Raw genomic sequence first — 20,870 nt, forward strand, 5'->3', positions numbered from 1 at the left:
TCTACAAAGGTTATAAGTATTTATTTACACTTATAGATGGCATATGATTTACGGAGTCGTGAGTTTCAAAATTCGTTGTTGAATGACATTGAAAATACAGAATCTTTTGGTGGAAATAGTTCTGATAGTGAAAGTGACCCATGTTTCTAAGGAATCGGGAAGTGATTTTGAAATTTCGGACGCTGATGAAGAAATGGAGTTTGAAGATGCGACGCAGGATAAACAAGAATGCTTTGTTCATCATGCGAGCGCCTCATGTGCGATTCTCATAGAATGTACATGTGTAGTGATTGTGGAAGTGTGGAATAATTATTTTATAAATTTGATAAGTTAAATTTTCTATTCAAATGTATATATTTAATCGCGGACACTGGCCAATGTCAGATGGACGGACGAATTTTTCATACATTAACTGCATGCCAACAATTTTGTTAGATTCAATGCAGAAATTTTTAACGTTCCAAGAACACATTCGTCTACTACATGCCAACAAATTTCGTCAGTCTTAAAACGTAGCGACTTACTATTCAAGAACAAAAGATGTTAATATGGTTAATTAATTAATGAAAAATCCATTGCGAAAAATATCACCCCACGCCAGGACTCGAACCTGGGACCTCCCTCTTTCCGGATTTTTCAATGGATTTTTCATTAATCTAGACTTGTTAAATCTTCTATTATTTTCGTTATTTTTATATCGTTATTATTATATATATTTTTTGCGTTATAATACTAATTATTAATATTTCTATAATTAATAATAATACTACTAATATAATACTACTACTAATTATTAACAATACTTGTAATAATAATAATGTTCTATGTTATATAAATATACTTATTTTCCATAATTGTAGATTTTATTTATTTCGAAAATGATCCACTTTAATTCTGAAAATAAATACCTTTTTTGAAACGTGCATTATAACACTATTTTTAATACAATAATATTAGTTTCAACCAAAATAAAACTATTTTTAAATTGAAGTATTACATCTCCACAATATGACCCTAAATTTGTGTCGGAAAATAATAAAAATTTAAAAAGTTATAATTGTTTTAGTGAAAAACTCAGTTTTTCACGATTTCTAAATTTGTGAATGTTTTATGTTACAATTAAATTTAGTTATTATTTAGTTATTATTTAGTTATATTACAATTAAAATTTGCATAAAAAGTCTATTTCTCCTTGTTATACAAGCTTTCAAAGTTATTATGTAATTTTGTAATTCAAATTGAATGAATAGGGTAAACACGGAAACCATTTAAAGTTGGTGGAGTCTATTGGACCCCATGTGACCATTACGTGATTTTCTAGATGTGTGACCACGAAGGGTTAAATAGAACTCGATTTTTTTCTCTAAATAAAAGTTATAGCTGACAATAAGAGGAATACAACGCTTTTTTGTTTTTTAAAATTGGATCTTTTTTCGCTGAATTACAGTGTTTCAAAGTTTATAATGTAAGTAAAAAGCTTCCACGCCCATAAGTACAGTGTGCGTACTTTGCGACTCCAAACCTCCGCCTATTTGTGTGTATGTGCGTGTGCGTGCGCGCATATGCGTGTGTGTGCATATGTGTTGTTTCTATCCATTATCTGGACTAATAATTTTCTTTTGTTCAAACTTCCGTTTGATGCTCCACCAGCTCCAGAGACGCATTCTCCCGTGCTTAGCATTACCCATGAACGACGTGGACGTGGCGGGGCTTTTGTCCCTTTGAGATGCTTGATTTACGTGAGTCTCCTTGCCTCTCACAATTGGAGTGCTTGTTTAACGTGAGATCCCGTGCCTCTCACAATTGGGGTACTTGATTTACGTGAGTCCCCTTGCCTCTCACATTTGGGGTGCTTGTTTAACGTGAGTTCCCTTGCCTCTCACGGTTTTCTGGAAATCTAGGTCTACAAATTTTGTTCAAAGTCCCCATTCGCCTGAATACATAGGTCAATCCTTCTCCCGAAATATCTCACAGTTTGAAGTAACATATTTCGTGGTATGTTCTTACATGTAACTTGAATTCGCTGAATCATATCTTCTCTAGTCGTCGCTTCTAGTTCGAAAACAACATTCTTTAAGTATCCCCACAGATAAAAATCTGCCAAAGTCAACTCTGGTGATCGTGCTGGCCCGTCCCGACCATTCCACCTTCCATTGAAGTGCATGTGTAACAACTGCGTTACCATTCGTGCACGATGGGCACCTGCTCCATCTAACTGAACCCACATACTTTACCTTGTATGTGAGTCTACATGTTGAAGTAAAAGAGATAATTCATCTCGTAAAAAGTCCAGAAAGTTTTGCCCATTCACATTTCCATGGAAAAAATGGACCAATTAACACTAGAACTACCAACGATTTACATGTACCTATTTCTATCGGAGAGATCAAAATGACTTGGTCTTCAAAAGAACAACTTAGTTTGTTGAAATTTAATATCATTTTACGTAAAGATGCACGCAATAGCAGCACAAAAATATATCGAAACGCAAAAATAGAAAGATTAACAATAGCGCAATACGCTCTGTGTGCCACGTGCTCGTGACAAATTAAATGTTCTCGCACTTTCGCTTCCTAAATGAACAAATCTAATAACGAATATAAACTAATATGCTCTCTTCGTGTTATGCATACACGCCCACACAGCACACTTTATCTGAAAGATATCCCATAGATATTATTTTGGGATATCGCAATAGCCATAAGATATCCCAAGATGATCTCAGTTATCCGTGGGATGTACAAAATATGCACAAGTGTCCGCCTAAAATCTGCCTAGGGGATATCCTACAGATATCGCAGACGACATCCAGAGGATGTCCGAGTGATGTTATGAGATATCGCATACAGCACAAAAGTCCGAGAGACATCGAAGGGATGTCTAAAGGACATTTTATATCCTGGACATCCCTTCGACATCCTTCGGACTTTTGTTTTGCTGTATGAGATGTAGCATTCAATATCGTATGTATAGATATTCCACATAGCACAGAAAGTTCAAAAAGAATTCATTTGTATGTCACAAATGCTAAGTTCATTTTCAGAAGCAAAAAGAATAGAAAAAATGTTATGGAGCGTAAAAGAATTCTTTTTGCATCTGAAAATTAACTCACAATTTGTGACATACAAGTGAATTTTTTTAACTCTCTGTGCTATCTGGGATATCTACATATCTACGATATTGAATGCTACATAATAATACATTTCTGACATTTCATAAAATAAAGAAGGGGATAACTATATATAAAAGAAGTTTACATTGCAGAATAAATGTTTATTTATATAATCAGTCTTTCAATGTAAAAATCGGCTGTAGAAGTATATATTAATCTTATATAATAGTAAAAAATCTTTTTAAAAAAACATAAAGTTTACAATAACATAACTTTTCATTTATAAAAGGAAACTTTATAAACTTTATAAACATAACTCTTAACAGTACCTCTTAAAATTATCACAAGTTTCTAAGTGTTAAAAGTAAATAAAAAATTCTTAGATATATTATGCGTGACAAGTCTAACAATGACATTGATAACAGAGAGAAAAAATATTTCACCGTTCCGTACATCAAGGATTTCGGTGAGAATGTTGAAAGGATTTTGAAGTCTTTTTGTTTGAAGATTGTTTTTAGCATTCCTAATAGGCTTGATAGTATCATACGGAGGGGTAAAGATAGATTAGACGATCTAAATTGTACCGAAATTGTCTATAAGATTGAGTGTAAGGATTGTGAAGCTTGTTATGTGGGGCAAACCAAAAGACATTTAAAGATGAGATTTGGCGAGCACATGTCAGACATCTGCAAAAATGCTAGTGACCACTCTGTTGTCAGTAAACACCGATATGTTAATGGTCATGATTTTGATTGGTCCAAACCAATTATTTTACATCACGAAAAACATAGAAGGAAGAGAGAAATTGCCGAGATGTTCTATATTAAAAAACACAACTCGGTCAACCTTCAAACGGATACTGACAACTTACCTGACATTTACGAAAACATAATACGACTCGTATAAATAGACTAGCTTTGTGTGGATTGCTTTCAGTGTTCGCTCATGTTTCCTTTCTGGTCAGAATTGATTTTCTCTTGAAACTTATGCTTTCTTTGTTCTGCTGTGACACCAAATGATTAATTGTTTTACCACTTTCTGACATGTTCATTTATTTATTAATTAATTTTTTCTGCGACTTTCTACGTATAATCGACAATGAGTTTTCTTTTTCTTTGGTGTTTCTTTTTTCATTTTATGTATTAATTGCGCTTATTTTTATTGACATTGTTATGGTTTGGTTTGCACAGATTAATTTAATGTCCAATTTTGTATGATTATCACCTGAAAAGGACCCAAACCAAGGGTCGAAACGTTGTGATCAATTTAATCAAATATATTGCCAGTTAAGGCCGAAATAATTAAAGTTTCCATCTATTTATTCTGCATAAAAAATTCTTGTAAGTTCTGCAGCACAAAGAAAAAGCTTTAAACACATACCTCCGATATAACACGAAACATAAACATAATACAAAAAGTAATAAAATACGAAATAATACGAAAAGTAATAAAAGTATTATTGTTTATGGTCTTGCTGCTTCCTCATTGTCATTGTTCGAATGTCTTATGTATCTTTCTTTGACATGTCTTAGCCAGTCTATAATACACTTTTTTATTCCCAGTAGTGTTGCATCATTATGCAACTGTATTAGAATTGCCGAAAATTAAAATAATATCATTGTTTTATACTTTACTGAAAAAAACTGGATGATGTATATCTTTTTCAATTATATGTTAAATTTACGCTCTACAATTTTGTGAAATGGTGATAATAATTGTTGCGGTTTAGAAGATGGTAGTGTTATAATTGTTCAACAAATAGTACGACATGTGCAGTTGAATGATTTTGTGACAATAGGAAAGAAGTTTGTACGAAAAACATATTTTTACAATACTCCTTGCACATCTAGTTTACTAGACACGTATGTCGTTTCAAAAATCGGAATCAGCGTTATCGCAAACTAGAATATGGCTATTGTCTAAAGTAAAACGAAAATTTTTTAAAATACCATGTGGAAATGATAAATACGTTATCGTACCATTACTGCACAATGAAAATGATTAATTAATGATTGATTAAAGCTCACCTGTAACTTAACCTCGCTGTGAATTGTATAATATTGTTATCATTCAATTATTCACTTCACTTATTTCGTTTTCTCTCTCTCTCATACACACACACACATCACGTACGCACATCACATACTTATTTACTCTTACTCATTTAAATAATTCACTCCTGTACTCGATCACTCTCTCGCTGACTGTCAATCCCTTGTTCGCTCACTCGATCTATAACCATAACCTACAAAGGTCTAGATCAGAGAGAATCTAGAGAGAGTGGAGCGGATTGACCGGAAGCCGCCATTAACAGCGCAACTTTTGGGGAAGATTTAATACACACATACACCAACACACATACAAAATAATACTTTGCTAATATATTATTACAGTGTTATATTTTGACACTCTTACGTCTTCCATCATTCAACTACGCGTTCAAAAGTGCAAATATGCCAGAATATGTAGCGTCAGTCCATGTCAGTCTCATTGAAAGTGCGAAATGTACAAAGTTAACGGAAGTTGCCCTGTTAATGGCGACACCAATCAGAAAAGGGAACACGATCCGCTCCACTCCCTCTAGATTCTCTCTGGTCTAGATATATCGCTAGCGCTCTCTCGCGGCAGAAAGTGCAACTGTACAACAATCGACGTTGACGACGACGTTGCTTTGGACTTTGCATCGCAATATCTCCGCTCGTAGGGCACATAGTGAAAAAATAAGATCATTTTTCTCATGCAAATCATACCCAAGCTATCGATTGAGTCTACTTAGAACTTGATCAATTTACCCGTTATTGAGATCTGATAATTTCGGGTACTCGCAGCTCGCCGACTTGCGTAAATTCACGGTGCGGTCTCACGCTACGCGTTTACTTGATATCTATGACATTCTCAACTTTCTTATGTATAATATATAATTCATTGCAAAATGATATCCGAGAGACATCGAAGGGATGTCTAAAGGACATTTTATATCCTGTGGACATCCCTACGACGTTCTTCAGACTTTTGTGCGTGATGATATCCTGACATGCGGATGTCCTGCAGATATCCTGTCGATATCACGCAATACGAAGATTTCAGTAGGATATCGTAAGGATATCCTTTTGGGATATCCTAGATGCTACTTACTTGGATATCTCTGGGATTGTATTAGTAAATCTGCAACAATTTGGGATATCCTCAGGATAAAGTTGCTGTGTGGGCGAACATATATCTAACAAAAGGTTTATTTATCTTTGACACGTTGCACGCTTTCTGTATCGGTGAGCTCATCCGCGACCGGCCTACCTAAAAGGAGAGAGAACGTTCGCCGCGCTACGCAAGCATATGTATATATCGAATTAATTAAGGCGCGTTTCCACATAATTAAAGATAAGACAAAACCGTAAGAGGGCGCCAGAATTACTAATTTCCAACATAGTTAAAAAAACGTGCATTTGTATATATTTTTTGTTATACTTAAGAAAAATAAAAAATAAGATGTAATAAAAATGACTAATCAGTATAACAAAATACCAAACAAGTCATTTTGGCCCTCTTGGTAAATCTAATATTAAATAACCGTTAAGGATATCGCACCATACGTAAATACTCCAACGATGTTGATTATCTACTTCCCTGAACCACCAAGGATTGACACACACAAAGAGGTAGAGGTTTGGAGTCACAAAGTGTACGCACACTGTACTTATGGGCGTGGAAGCTTTTTACTTACATTATAAACTTTGAAACACTGTAACTCAGCGAAAAATGATCCAATTTTAAAAAACAAAAAAGCGTTGTATTCCTCTCATTGTCAACTATAACTTTTATTTAGAGAAAAAAATCGACTTCTATTTAAAAAAATGGCCGCCATGATGAAATCTCTAAAGTGCCGCCATCTACTATTAAACTGATAATACCATCATCTTCCCCTCTCGAGGTTATAAAACTTTTGTCTGAAACATTGTTTTGAAAACTTTTTCCTTTTCGAGTTATTCGCGTGGATGGATTAAAATGAGCCACCCTGTATACTGCATCCAGCGAGAGAACGTTATCGGAGCAGACGAAAACGCGTTCCGCACAGATCTCCTCCCTAGAGACCCCCCACAACGCCGCGATACAAGCACGTTAATGCTATTAGAGATCCTATAGTATAACAGAGATGCGCCAATGATCACGTGATTACGATATTTTGCTGATTGGTCAGAGTAAATTGTATAAACGTAGCCGCTGCCATGTTGAATTTCTCGTTGCCATGTTGAATCTGTCACTATCTTTCATACAAGTTTGTACATGTTTCTTTTGACGTCTTTATTTTTCATAGTCGTTTATGTAATGAATTATTTTCATTTCTTCATTAAATAATGTTTTGCATTAATTGTCGCTTATTTTATGCACATAATTTACCATGCCAACCAATTGTGCTGCAAATCGCTGTACGAACAGCAACAAAGGTTATGCAGTAAATTTCTATTAGTATCACTCACCTCACAAATTCTTTGCGAGGTTGTGGATCGCCAATCGGGGTTCCTTGAAAGAGCAGCTATCCATTTCTTACGACAATCTGCATTTGCTGGGACATTAAATACTACATAACCTTTGTTGCTGTTCGTACAGCGATTTGCAGCACAATTGGTTGGCATGGTAAATTCTGTGCACAAAATATGCGACAATTAATACAAAACATTATTTAATGAAGAAATGAAAATAATTCATTACATAAACGACTATGAAAAATAAAGACGTCCAAAGAAACATGTACTAACTTGTATGAAAGATAGTGACAGATTCAACATGGCAGCGGCTACGTTTATACAATTTACTCTGACCAATCAGCAAAATATCGCAATCACGTGATCATTGGCGCATCTCTGTTATACTATAGGATCTCTAAATGCTATTATACACGCCATCACTACGCCACGCTATCCCCACTTCGCCCGCCTATGCGCAGACGGATAAAGTTCTCTCGCTGGACGCTCTGTGTGTGTGTGTGTGTGTGTGTGTGTGTGTGTGTGTGTGTGTGTGTGTATGCATATAAAGGTCAAAAAGTAACTGCAAAAAATTCGATTTTTTCAATCTGTCACAATAATAAGGCCCCTTAAAAATATTTTTATGGTAAATCTACCGATTAGCGTACCCACCTCTTATCACCTTGTCTTTGACATATATTATAGAGGTCACCCTCCTGAATGACCTTCAAAAGATTTTAGCCGTCGGTCGTTGTTTACTAAAAAGTTATTAACAAAAGAAGTTTAATGATTTTGCACGAATTTTCAGCCGTCCACGACAAGCAAAAGGTTATATTTTCCGAAACTGGAGCCCCGGACACATACGCTCGGTTTCAGCCCGCTTCGAGGGCGGGGGGCAGGGCTTTGCCCCCCCGTCAGAACCAGTGTAACAGATTTTACCGTACAGATTTTGATCACCTGGTACACAGCACGGATCCCGGTGGGGAGGGGGCGAAGCGGGCTGAAAACGAGCGTATGTGTCCGAGGCTCCAGTTTCGGAAAATATAGCCTAACCAGGTTAGGTTAGGTTAGGTTAAAGCAGAGAATACTTTGTATTTAACTGTTTATGCTTTTGGTTAAAGTGAAGAATACTTTGTACTTACATTAAAAGAAACTATTCTATATATTAACGATTCACTGCTTTAAATGACTTTCCTTCTTTCGTTCATATACATATTCGTCGTTTATATCTTTCAATATTCAAAATAACTACTATATTTGCAAAATTTCTTTTGTTAATAATTTTCATAAACAACGATCGACGACTAAAACCTAGTGCAGGTTATTCGGGAAGGTGACCTTTGTAATATATGTCAATATTATGTTCTTGGTTCGCGTAGACAGCTGAAAATTCGTGCAAAATCATTAAACTTCTTTTGTTAATAACTTTTTAGTAAACAACGACCGACGGTTAAAATTTGCACATTGTTACTCAGAGAGGTGACCTTTATAATATATGTCAAGGACAAGGTGATAGGAGGTGGGTACGCTAATCGGTAGATTTACCATTTTTATTTTTAATGATAGAAATAAACATTTTAATTGAATTGGTAATAATCACGGCAAACGAGCAAGCTGGTTGTTGATAGCTGATCAATTTATTATTCATCCAATGGTACAGATGAATCAATAACAAACGTTTCGGTCACATCATTGGATCATCTTCAATGTTAATTTAAAATTTCAAAAAAGCGGTATCCTGTTACAAATCAAACATGTATAAACAATTTGTCGTTCGGCTGAAAAACCAGAATAAAAATGAACAGCTGTATACTCACATATTAAATCAAAAATATAAATCGGAAACATCTATTATAAATTGTAAGTCGTAATTGAGGTCAACAAAAATAAAAAATCCAGTAAAAATTAGTCATTGCAATTGTCATTCCAAGAGCAGTTAGCCGTGTAACCTGTCACATCAGCAACATCAGATATACGAAAAATGCTTTTGAAAAAACGAATGTATAGGAAAATCGTTATGAAATTGAATACTCACATAGTGTAGCAGAGTCATTATATATAATAAAACTTTCTTTATATGTACTGCAAAACAAGACTTAACCACGACACACGAACATATTTCACCATTTCTCTCTGATGTATTAGAGGCGACTGGGATAAATCGAGCGCTCAACAGATCACAACATCCACACAAACAGCCCAGGAAAATATTAAAAATAAGGTTATTGGGAAGAAAATAAGTCTAGGATAGGAAGATAAACCTCCGGTAACGCCAACGTATCGGTTTGCAAATTGAGGGAGTTTGGTTGTAGTTTGATATTAACCATTTCAGAAACGAGTCTTTTTTTATACGAACTCTCCTCATCAAGGATATGTACATCGTTCCATTTAAACTCGTGACCGGAGGTCAATCTATGATTGGAGATAACCGAAGGGGATCCCCCTCTTTTTAAAATATCTCTCTTATGCTCATTAACTCTGGTATGGAGTTGTCGTTTTGTCTGGCCGACATAGGAAGCGTCGCATTCGTTGCATGTGATCTTGTACACAACATTACAGTGAGACATTACGCTCAACGTATCCTTCTTGTTTCGTATCAGACTCCTTAACGAATTTTTAGGTTGGAACGCCGTGTCAAAATTAAGTTTTTTGGGCTTATCGATAAAAATCTCTGATATATTTTTTATGTATGGTAAGGAAAACCATTTCCTGTTTTCAATTTCGTGTGTAACATTGTTTGAGCCATAGCAATATTTCTTCAATCTTTTATTAATGCTCGAAAAAATGAATTGAAGGGGATAAGAGTTGTCCAGTAAAGTGTTTATCATAAATTCGAAATTCTTTTTGTGGAATTGAGGATCAGAAATCTGTAAGACCTTATCGGTCAACCCGAAAATCACACCTCGTTTATGTGAGGTAGGGTGGTGAGAAAAGAAATTTAGGTATCTTCCAGAGAATGTTGGTTTATGATACCAATCCAGATTGATGTTTCCGTGGTCAAAAATTATCGAAATGTCAAGAAAGTTAATACTATTATTGTTGTTATTGTTATTATTTATTCACGAATGTACCAACCGACTTAGCAATACAAAGCATAAGAGACAGATGGGATGATACCTCCAAAGGTACATCCATTCCGCTTGACGAATTTTTAATTGTCATTAACTTTGTTCTGAGCTCGACCTATTTTTCATTCGGGGGTCACATCTACAAGCAGATATTCGGTACTCCAATGGGATCACCCATCGCCATGATTGTCGCGGATTTGGCGTTGCAGGATATTGAATCAAAAGCATTAAGTATTTTGAACAGGCATATACCGATATATTATAGATATGTAGACGACATCATACTTGCATCACATCCTGCACATTTCAATGATATTTTAAATACCTTCAACTCTTTCCATAACAGACTTCAATTTACAATAGAGCACAGCAACAATAATAGTATTAACTTTCTTGACATTTCGATAATTTTTGACCACGGAAACATCAATCTGGATTGGTATCATAAACCAACATTCTCTGGAAGATACCTAAATTTCTTTTCTCACCACCCTACCTCACATAAACGAGGTGTGATTTTCGGGTTGACCGATAAGGTCTTACAGATTTCTGATCCTCAATTCCACAAAAAGAATTTCGAATTTATGATAAACACTTTACTGGACAACTCTTATCCCCTTCAATTCATTTTTTCGAGCATTAATAAAAGATTGAAGAAATATTGCTATGGCTCAAACAATGTTACACACGAAATTGAAAACAGGAAATGGTTTTCCTTACCATACATAAAAAATATATCAGAGATTTTTATCGATAAGCCCAAAAAACTTAATTTTGACACGGCGTTCCAACCTAAAAATTCGTTAAGGAGTCTGATACGAAACAAGAAGGATACGTTGAGCGTAATGTCTCACTGTAATGTTGTGTACAAGATCACATGCAACGAATGCGACGCTTCCTATGTCGGCCAGACAAAACGACAACTCCATACCAGAGTTAATGAGCATAAGAGAGATATTTTAAAAAGAGGGGGATCCCCTTCGGTTATCTCCAATCATAGATTGACCTCCGGTCACGAGTTTAAATGGAACGATGTACATATCCTTGATGAGGAGAGTTCGTATAAAAAAAGACTCGTTTCTGAAATGGTTAATATCAAACTACAACCAAACTCCCTCAATTTGCAAACCGATACGTTGGCGTTACCGGAGGTTTATCTTCCTATCCTAGACTTATTTTCTTCCCAATAACCTTATTTTTAATATTTTCCTGGGCTGTTTGTGTGGATGTTGTGATCTGTTGAGCGCTCGATTTATCCCAGTCGCCTCTAATACATCAGAGAGAAATGGTGAAATATGTTCGTGTGTCGTGGTTAAGTCTTGTTTTGCAGTACATATAAAGAAAGTTTTATTATATATAATGACTCTGCTACACTATGTGAGTATTCAATTTCATAACGATTTTCCTATACATTCGTTTTTTCAAAAGCATTTTTCGTATATCTGATGTTGCTGATGTGACAGGTTACACGGCTAACTGCTCTTGGAATGACAATTGCAATGACTAATTTTTACTGGATTTTTTATTTTTGTTGACCTCAATTACGACTTACAATTTATAATAGATGTTTCCGATTTATATTTTTGATTTAATATGTGAGTATACAGCTGTTCATTTTTATTCTGGTTTTTCAGCCGAACGACAAATTGTTTATACATGTTTGATTTGTAACAGGATACCGCTTTTTTGAAATTTTAAATTAACATTGAAGATGATCCAATGATGTGACCGAAACGTTTGTTATTGATTCATCTGTACCATTGGATGAATAATAAATTGATCAGCTATCAACAACCAGCTTGCTCGTTTACCGTGATTATTACCAATATCAAGATACGAGCCACTACACTACTATTTTAATTGAAATTTATATATTAAGTTGCATAATTTTTGTCGCATTTCGTGCTTATCGTCAAGGCACAATAAATTATTAGAGTTGTGTTTGAATGTTGCTAACGGGAGGCTAGACCCACCGGGACGGGACGCGAACCAGCAACCATCAGACTTCCAGTCCGACGCCTAACTTGCTGCGCTACCACAGTATAAGTATATACAGTAGCGACAGTGCTCACAAATTGGCGAAGTAATTTCCTTCTGCGCATGCGTTGGCTGCACAGCTAAGAATATGGCGGCTGTCATACATGTGCACATATACATATAGAATACTTCGCGCGACACACTACTGCGTACAGCGCTCGCACAGCCTTCAACATGGCTGATCATCACGTGACCGAATACGGCTATATCAAAGGAACCGACAGCTACTGTCGCTACTGTAAATACTTATACTGTGGCGCTACGCTGTAGCTCGACAATCTGATTAAAAGCAAGGATACTAAAGGAACATACTGAAATTTACTCCGCGGGTTCTCGTAAACGCTTGAGAGGCGCATCGTCTCCGGATAGTATATGTTACTTCTATTGGGTTGAGTAAAAACTAATTTCGTATTTTTTGGTCAAAGTCAAAGACAAAATTTTGATATTAAAAAATAACTTTATTAAACAATGTATGCACCATTTTTTTCAATAACATTTCGCCATCTTTCAGGTAATTTAAGAATTCCATCCTCCCAAAACTTCCCAGTGTTCTGAGTGAAAAATTCCTCAAGGTGTTGTTTGCAAGCTTCCAAAGAAGTGAAATTTTTTCCATTAAGCGAATTCTGTAACGATCTGAATAAGTAGAAATCTGATGGTGCCAGGTCAGGTGAATATGGCGGATGAGGCAAGACGTCCCACCCAAGCTGCAGTAATTTTTGACGGGTTGCCAAAGATACGTGCGATCTAATGTTGTCTTGATGGAAGATGACACCATACGATTGCTCAATTCTAGTCGCTTCTCGTCGATTGCTGCCTTCAACTGGTGCAGTTGGGAACAGTACTCCTTCGAATCAATTGTTTGATTTTGTGGAAGCAGTTCATAATATATGATTCCTTTCCAATCCCACCAAATACACAATATAACTTTTTTGTGTGTATATTTTGCTTTGGTGTGGTTTGCGGCGATTCATCTCACTTCCCTCACGATCTTTTGCGCTCAACATTCTTGTATACAATCCACTTTTCGTCGCCCGTTACTATTCGTTTTAAAAATGGATTGTTTTCGTTACGTTTGAGCAATGAATCGCAGATGGAGATGCAGTCCATTAAATTTTTTTCAGTCAAATTATGAGGTACCCAAATATCGTACCGAGACACGTAGCCAAGTGTGTGCAAGCGGTTCACAACGGTCTTCTGAGATACGTTGACAATTTGTGCGATATCTCATGTCGTATAATGTGGATTATTTTCAATCAACGTCTTGATTTGATCATCATCTGCAACCAATGGCCTACCTGAGCGCTTTCCATCTTCACATGTCGTATCACTAGCACGAAATTCCGCAAACCGGTTTTGGCACACACGTTCGCTTACGGCATCCTCCCCATACACAGCACATATCTTTTCTTTAGTTTGCGTTGCGTTTTTCCCTTTGTGAAAATAAAAAAGCATCAAATACCGAAAATACTGCTTGTTTTGCTCTATGTTTACAATGCCACTAAATACAAACTACTGAATCGATTTTGATGAATGATGACTTTATACACACAGGAAAACATAACCTTTTAGAAAAATAATGGTAATGTCACATCTTGAGTGAAGTTAGCTGCCAATATTTTTTCTTAATTACATCTACCCAAAATACGAAATTACTTTTTACTCAACCCAATATATGAATACAACATACCTGTAAAAGCTGGGCAAAATCGGTGACCCGGTGGGTCTGTCCTCCCCTGTAGTATGCAAAGGTAATATGCAACTTATTAGCTCAGTTTGAAAACAAATTTAATAATAATTTATTGCACCTTGAAAATAAGCGCACGACAGAAATATGACAGAAATTATGTAACAACTTAATATTATAGTTTCATGGGGAATGTTGAATTACATTATTTTCGTTGTAATAAGTTATCTTGATTCAAAAATACATAATTATTATAATTATAAAAGATATATTATTAAAGATTAATACAGGTAATTATTTAGTAATACGGATTACCTCCCGATTTCAATAATGTTTTAATATGTCGTCAAAGTCATTAACCTGAGTGATGTTGTGAAGGTTGTGAAGTCGGCGCTTATTGTTTATTAAAACATTATTAACAAATAAACTTCTTTTGTTAATAACTTTTTAATCAACAATGAGCGCCGACTAAAACCTTCACAACAACATCTTAGGGTGATGACCTTGATAACATATCTCAGAATTATTGAAATTGGAAGGTGGTCCGTATTACTGAACAGTTACCTTAATACACAATTTGTTAATGGAAAAAAACTTGGCTGGATTTCGAAATATGAAATGATAAAGAAATTTATCTTGTTAACTTATAAATGACATGAAATAAAATATAGTATATAAAATAATCATATTTTATAATATATAATATATATTATGCTTATAATAATATTATATCATATTATATTATTCTTTATCAATGAAATTAACAAGCGCGTGCACTTAGCGCCCTTTTTGAGAAGATGTATGTGTATACGAGGCTGTTTCACAGCTTATGCTGCTTCGTATATGCACTTGATGCGAGACATTATCGTGTCGCTTGATTTATCAACTTATCAATATTAGAAGTTTTATAGTTTTTATATTTTAGTTTATTTTCTTTTACATAACATAGACTAATTGTACACTATTTTTATTTAATATAGTTTTTGATATGAAATATAATTCTCTCGTGTACAGAGTATTTCTTTCTTTTCTTTCTTATTTTTGATAATAAATAAATTTTGTCTAATCAATATAAACCAAAATTACACGAAAGAAAGAAAACGGGATAAAAAAATTACTGAATATATTTGATACCTCCTACTATTATATATGTTGTTATTTCAGGTTTTTCGGAATAAATTGTGCACTAGTTTAAATGCAAACTGTTTAATAATAACTGTTTGATAACAATCTCAGCTCAGGAACAATCTGATTGGCAATACGCACAGAAATTTTAAAACGAAAAATAGTCTTTGTCTTGCTTGCCGTTACAATCAATTTCATCGAGTCACTCTGTTGTTCTATTTTGTTTGCTATCGAACGAAGGACAAATATGTTCTAATTCGCTCGTGGTTGAATTTCAACCGCTCACCTTCGAGACTCAACATGCTAAACACTAATGACCCTAGATAATTACCAACATATATGCAGGGTGAGCCATTTTAAACAGTCCAGTTGAATATGTCGAAAACCGAGTCCGATAGAACAAAATGTTTTAGATTTTGTAGGGTTCCGAGGGAGTCAAAAGGTGGTGACCTTGTGATTTTACCAAGGTCATTTTTCGAGGACATATGAAGGTCAACTTTGGTTTTTTAAAATGGAAACTAGTATTTTTTATTCCATATTTGAAAAGATTATTGAATTTTGCATAAGAAATATTTATGATTTGTGTGAGCTATGTCTAACAGTTTAGCAGTTATTCAGGCATGATGAATTTTTTTAATTTTGTTTTATTTAGTGACGAGGCTACTTTGCACAGTACAGGCCAATTAAATCGTCACAATTGTCATTATTGGTCGGTGGCAAATCCGCATTGGTATAGACGGATAGATTTTCAACATCAGTGGCGCTTAAATGTTTCGTGCGGAATTGTGAATGGCTACCTTATAGGACCTTATTTTTTTGAAGGAACGTTAAATTCTGAGGTATATCTCCATTTTCTACGAAACGAATTACCCAGTTTATTGGAAAATGTTGATTTAGATACCAGACAACGACTCTGGTATCAGCACGATGGCGCACCACCACATTATGCACATCAAGTACGTGCATATTTAAATCATGCATTTTCCAATCGATGGATAGGTCGAAATGGACCGATATTATGGCCACCACGATCGCCAGATTTAACGTCTCCTGATTTTTTAAATGGATGGACGAGGCAATTTTTTAAAAATTGCCTTATCACTAAATAAAACAAAATTAAAAAAATTCATCATGCCTGAATAACTGCTAAACTGTTAGACATAGCTCACACAAGTCATAACTATTTCTTATGCAAAATTCGATAATCTTTTCAAATATGGAATAAAAAATACTAGTTTCCATTTTTAAAAACCAAAGTTGACCTTCATATTCCTCGAAAAATGACCTTGGTAAAATCACAAAGTCACCACCTTTTGACCCCCTCGGAACCCTACAAATTTCATCTAAAACATTTTGTTCTATCGGACTCGGTTTTCGATATATTCAACTGGACTGTTTAAAATGGCTTACCCTGTATAAAATTAAACCCTATCAACAATATATAACTTTTGCACATTTTTGCGCAGGTTCAATTTTTTATAAATAAATAAACAATTATATATTTTTGCAAAATAAGCGAGAAATGTGGACCTTTTGCTCAAAATATACATTGAAAAAATACAAGTTGAGGTTTTCATTGTCAAAAGCATGATACATATAAATAATATATATTGAGATAAATATAATACAAAAATATACAATATATAACAATGTAAAACATGTGGAATCTTTTGTCTTGCTTCTGAAAGTGTGATAGGTCATTTCAATAGTCTTTTTTCCGTCGATTACGAATCTGAAAACAGAAATGTTCCATCACGTCACGTTTTTTAAAAAAACGGACTCAAAAAGTAAAAAAGCGGCGGCCATTTTGGAACCACCATATTGAATTTTTCAAATCTGACTTTAGATTCGTAATAAGCGATCAGAAAAACATAGAACTACATATTTCACAAAAATCCACCGAGCCGTCTAATTGTACCCCTGAAAGGGTTAATTCTGCGCCTGGGTCTATAACTTAATATCGTAGTTTAGTTTTTTCTTTTACAAAATATAGGCTAAATTATATTCTATTTTTATTTAATATCTATAGTAAACTATAGTTTTTTGATATAAAAGATGGTTTTCTTGTACAGTATTTTTTCTTGTCTTCTGTATTTGTGATAATAAACAAATTTTTAATCACTACGTTGCAAATCAGAAATGTACATGACAAAGGGAGAAAAACGGATAGCCAAAAAGAATAAATGAAAAATATTCTATACACAGAAGGTGCCATCGTTTTGCAAACTTGTTTTTTTTTAATTTACATTTCGTTTTCTTACCTAATAATAGTAATTTATTTACTTCAACCATTACAGTCAAGAAGTGGGACTTGGTTTACAATCTCCTCTTAACCATTCATTTCTTTTCACGCTCATCCTTCTACACTTTTCACATTTCGTTTTCTTTACTTCAATAGTAGGTACATTAAAAACAGCATTGCACATACTGTGTTATATACAGGGTGTCCCGGGTTTTAACCGACAAACTGCGGGAGCATATTCTACTAGTGGAAATAAGAAAAAATTCTTATATCGAGTTTGCTTAGAAATGCTTTATTACAAAGTTATAAACCAATATTGAAAAGAAATATGAGATAAGTAACAACGGAACATAGTGTAGAATTTGGAAGGTCGAAGATGTTTATGTTACGTGTATTCACATGTATTCATGTTTACTATGTTAAAACGATTCAGTATGATTGTTACTTTCACAACAGTAGCTGTTAGATTTCAATCGTCATGTGAACTAGCAATTACTATCAGAATGCCAAAAGTGTTTTCAAATGAGGAATACACTGATATTCATTTCGTGTACGGATTCTGTGACGGAAATGCACGAGCTGCCGTACGAGAGTATCAACGTAGATTTCCTAACAGGAGAGTACCAGATAGATTTAAAGCAACGAATTACTAATTCAGTTACTGAGATGCAACAAAATTTTCAGGAATATCGTACTGTAACAAATTCTGTACTACGTCGATGTCTAGCTTGTATCGATGTGCAAGGACAACATTTTGAAATGCGTCACTAAATCATTGCGTACATAATTTTTATTTTTGTGAAAAAATCCGTTGTCACTTATCTCATATTTCTTTTCAATATTGGTTTATAACTTTGTAATAAAGCATTTCTAAGCAAACTCGATATAAGAATTTTTTCTTATTTCCACTAGTAGAATATGCTCTCGCAGTTTGTCGGTTAAAACCCGGGACACCCTGTATATTGCTAGCATTTAATAAAATAAAATATGATAAGACATAAGAAAAATACGCAACAAAATAAATGGTAATAACAAAGCAAAAAAATATATATTATCGTTTTGTTTAATTGTATATAATTGTATAGAAGATATTAATAATCCGGATAATTATTGTAAATTGTTGTTCGCACGCACACAAGCAAAGCGATTTTGTCCCTCAAGGTGCGTTCACATATACACGACTTATTTAATTTATTAGGAATTAAAAATGACTTTGATATATGAGAAATGTTTTATTTTAATATAAATAAATAAAAATATAAATTGCAAAAATTATAAAAAGTTTAAATTTAATTATTTTAAATTCAACGACGCGGTAGCACCACGATATCAAGTAGATAAAAAATAATACATAAAACTAAGCAAAATTCGAGCGATCCGATATAATAATGTTACAAATCTGTTAAATAAAGATTTATTTTGCAAGTTTAACTTGAAATTATTAAAACCAGATTTCAAAATTAAAACTGTACTTACTGAAAAGATCTTTATTGGTTCGCATATATACAGGGTGTCCGAAATAAAGTGACTCAGACGAAAAGTATAGGTAGATAGGAGTAAACCGAGAAGAAAAGTCAAATACTATTTTTCGAAATTCGCAATAGTTATTAAGTTATTAACATATACGTCTGAGCCAATAAACGCGCTGAAAGCGTTAGGCCGGACTCGGGAGATAGAGCGAGAGGCGGAGTCAAGAAGAGAGGGGCGAGGGGGGAACCGCGAGCGACTCACGAGTCGCGAAGCGCGGCGCGTGACATATGATACCGCGCCGAGAATCTATTATTATTTGTGCTTTCCGTACATTGCCGACGAGGAAACAATAAGTTTCCAGCGCGGTGTTTTTAATAGCAAGGAAATGATACGCTATCATTTCCACACCACCTAGCGGTAGATAGCTCGGTGCGCTTTTTTATAGTGGTTTCCCCGGTAGGCCTAATCCACTCTCATTATTTAATTCGATTAATTTAATTGAATTGTTCGAAATGTCGTCCTCTTTCTCGTACGCAGAGGTCGGCTCTTCGTACAATATCGCGTGTGGCACGGTGCGCCATGTCCGGCGTAATGGTATTGAAGGCCGCAACAATAGCTTCACGTACCTCGTTTTCTGTACCATTACGCTGGTGCTCGATTACATTTTTTATGTGTCCCCATACAAAAAAATCTAACACGTTCAAGTCTGGCGACCGTGCCGGCCAGATAATAGGGCCACCACGACCTATTCACCTATCGGGAAAATGCGCGTCTAACACCTCGCGTACTTGACGACTAAAATGAGCCGGAGCCCCGTCGTGCTGAAATATTAATTGTCTTCGTATGTGAAGAGGCACATCCGCGAGAAGTATCGGCAATTCGTTCACTATAAAATTTCTATAAATATCGCCGGTTAAACGCGGTGGCAGAAAGTATGGACCAATCTGAAAATAATAAGTATAAACGAACATATTTTACTTAAACAGCAGGAGAAATTGCTTTCTTTTAACTTAAACTTACGACTTGATTGCCGATTATTCCCGTCCAAACGTTAATGGACCAACGATATTGAAATGCGCCTTGACGGACGACATGAGGATTTTCATCTACCCAATACAAAAAATTGCGGCAATTGAACACGCCGTTTGGTGTGAACGTTGATTCGTCCGTCCATAAAATAATGTCGGGAAAAGAGACATTCCGTCGACATTGTGCGAGAAATCCTGCGTATGGTTTTTCGACGGTTAGAACATTTTCAAATTATCGTGAATATAAAAAGTTGATAATGACAAACCTTCGCAAAAGTATATTCGTTGTTCTACATCCCTCGGTAAAATCTGTTGCACTCGTTGGTAATGGTACGGGTGCAACTCATTTTGCCGTAAGATGGAATGCACCTCGGACCGCGAAAGACCAAATTCGAGTGCCGTACGACGTACGCTGGTTCCAGGGTTTTCATGAAACGCGTCGAGCACTCTTTCTTCGTCGCGAACACGACGACGCACTGTCTTGTACACAACAAAAGTTTAACAAAATATTTATTATAAAAATCAAAACTAAATATAAAATCAATTGTTAACTAATCAAGTACTTAGAAGCAATTCAGTTTGAGTATTTTATCTAAATATCTCTCATGCATACTCTCTTATCGCATGACGACATTGAAATACTT

The 20,870-nt window shown here is 35.0% G+C and overlaps 1 protein-coding gene and 2 long non-coding RNA genes across 8 annotated transcripts in view; 2 read left to right on the forward strand and 1 right to left on the reverse strand.

Annotated features, from left to right (window-relative positions):
- Window positions 1–20,870, forward strand: part of LOC105278602 (E3 ubiquitin-protein ligase LRSAM1) — a 141,656-nt gene that overhangs the window by 4,920 nt on the left and 115,866 nt on the right. The gene's annotated exons all lie outside the window — the stretch shown is intronic.
- Window positions 9,187–10,173, reverse strand: LOC105280901. 2 transcript variants are annotated; one of them, XR_003406383.1, is made up of 3 exons: window positions 9,608–10,173; window positions 9,390–9,521; window positions 9,187–9,310 (listed from the first exon to the last, which is right to left on the reverse strand). It is a non-coding gene; the product is annotated as an uncharacterized LOC105280901 (long non-coding RNA). The 2 variants fall into 2 exon arrangements; XR_894199.3 differs by having other exon boundaries at window positions 9,187–9,521.
- On the forward strand, window positions 11,452–14,973 carry LOC113561711. The gene is made up of 2 exons (XR_003406384.1): window positions 11,452–12,017; window positions 12,104–14,973. It is a non-coding gene; the product is annotated as an uncharacterized LOC113561711 (long non-coding RNA).

Source organism: Ooceraea biroi, chromosome 3 (genome assembly GCF_003672135.1).
Source record: "Ooceraea biroi isolate clonal line C1 chromosome 3, Obir_v5.4, whole genome shotgun sequence".
Taxonomy (NCBI): Eukaryota; Metazoa; Arthropoda; class Insecta; order Hymenoptera; family Formicidae; genus Ooceraea; species Ooceraea biroi.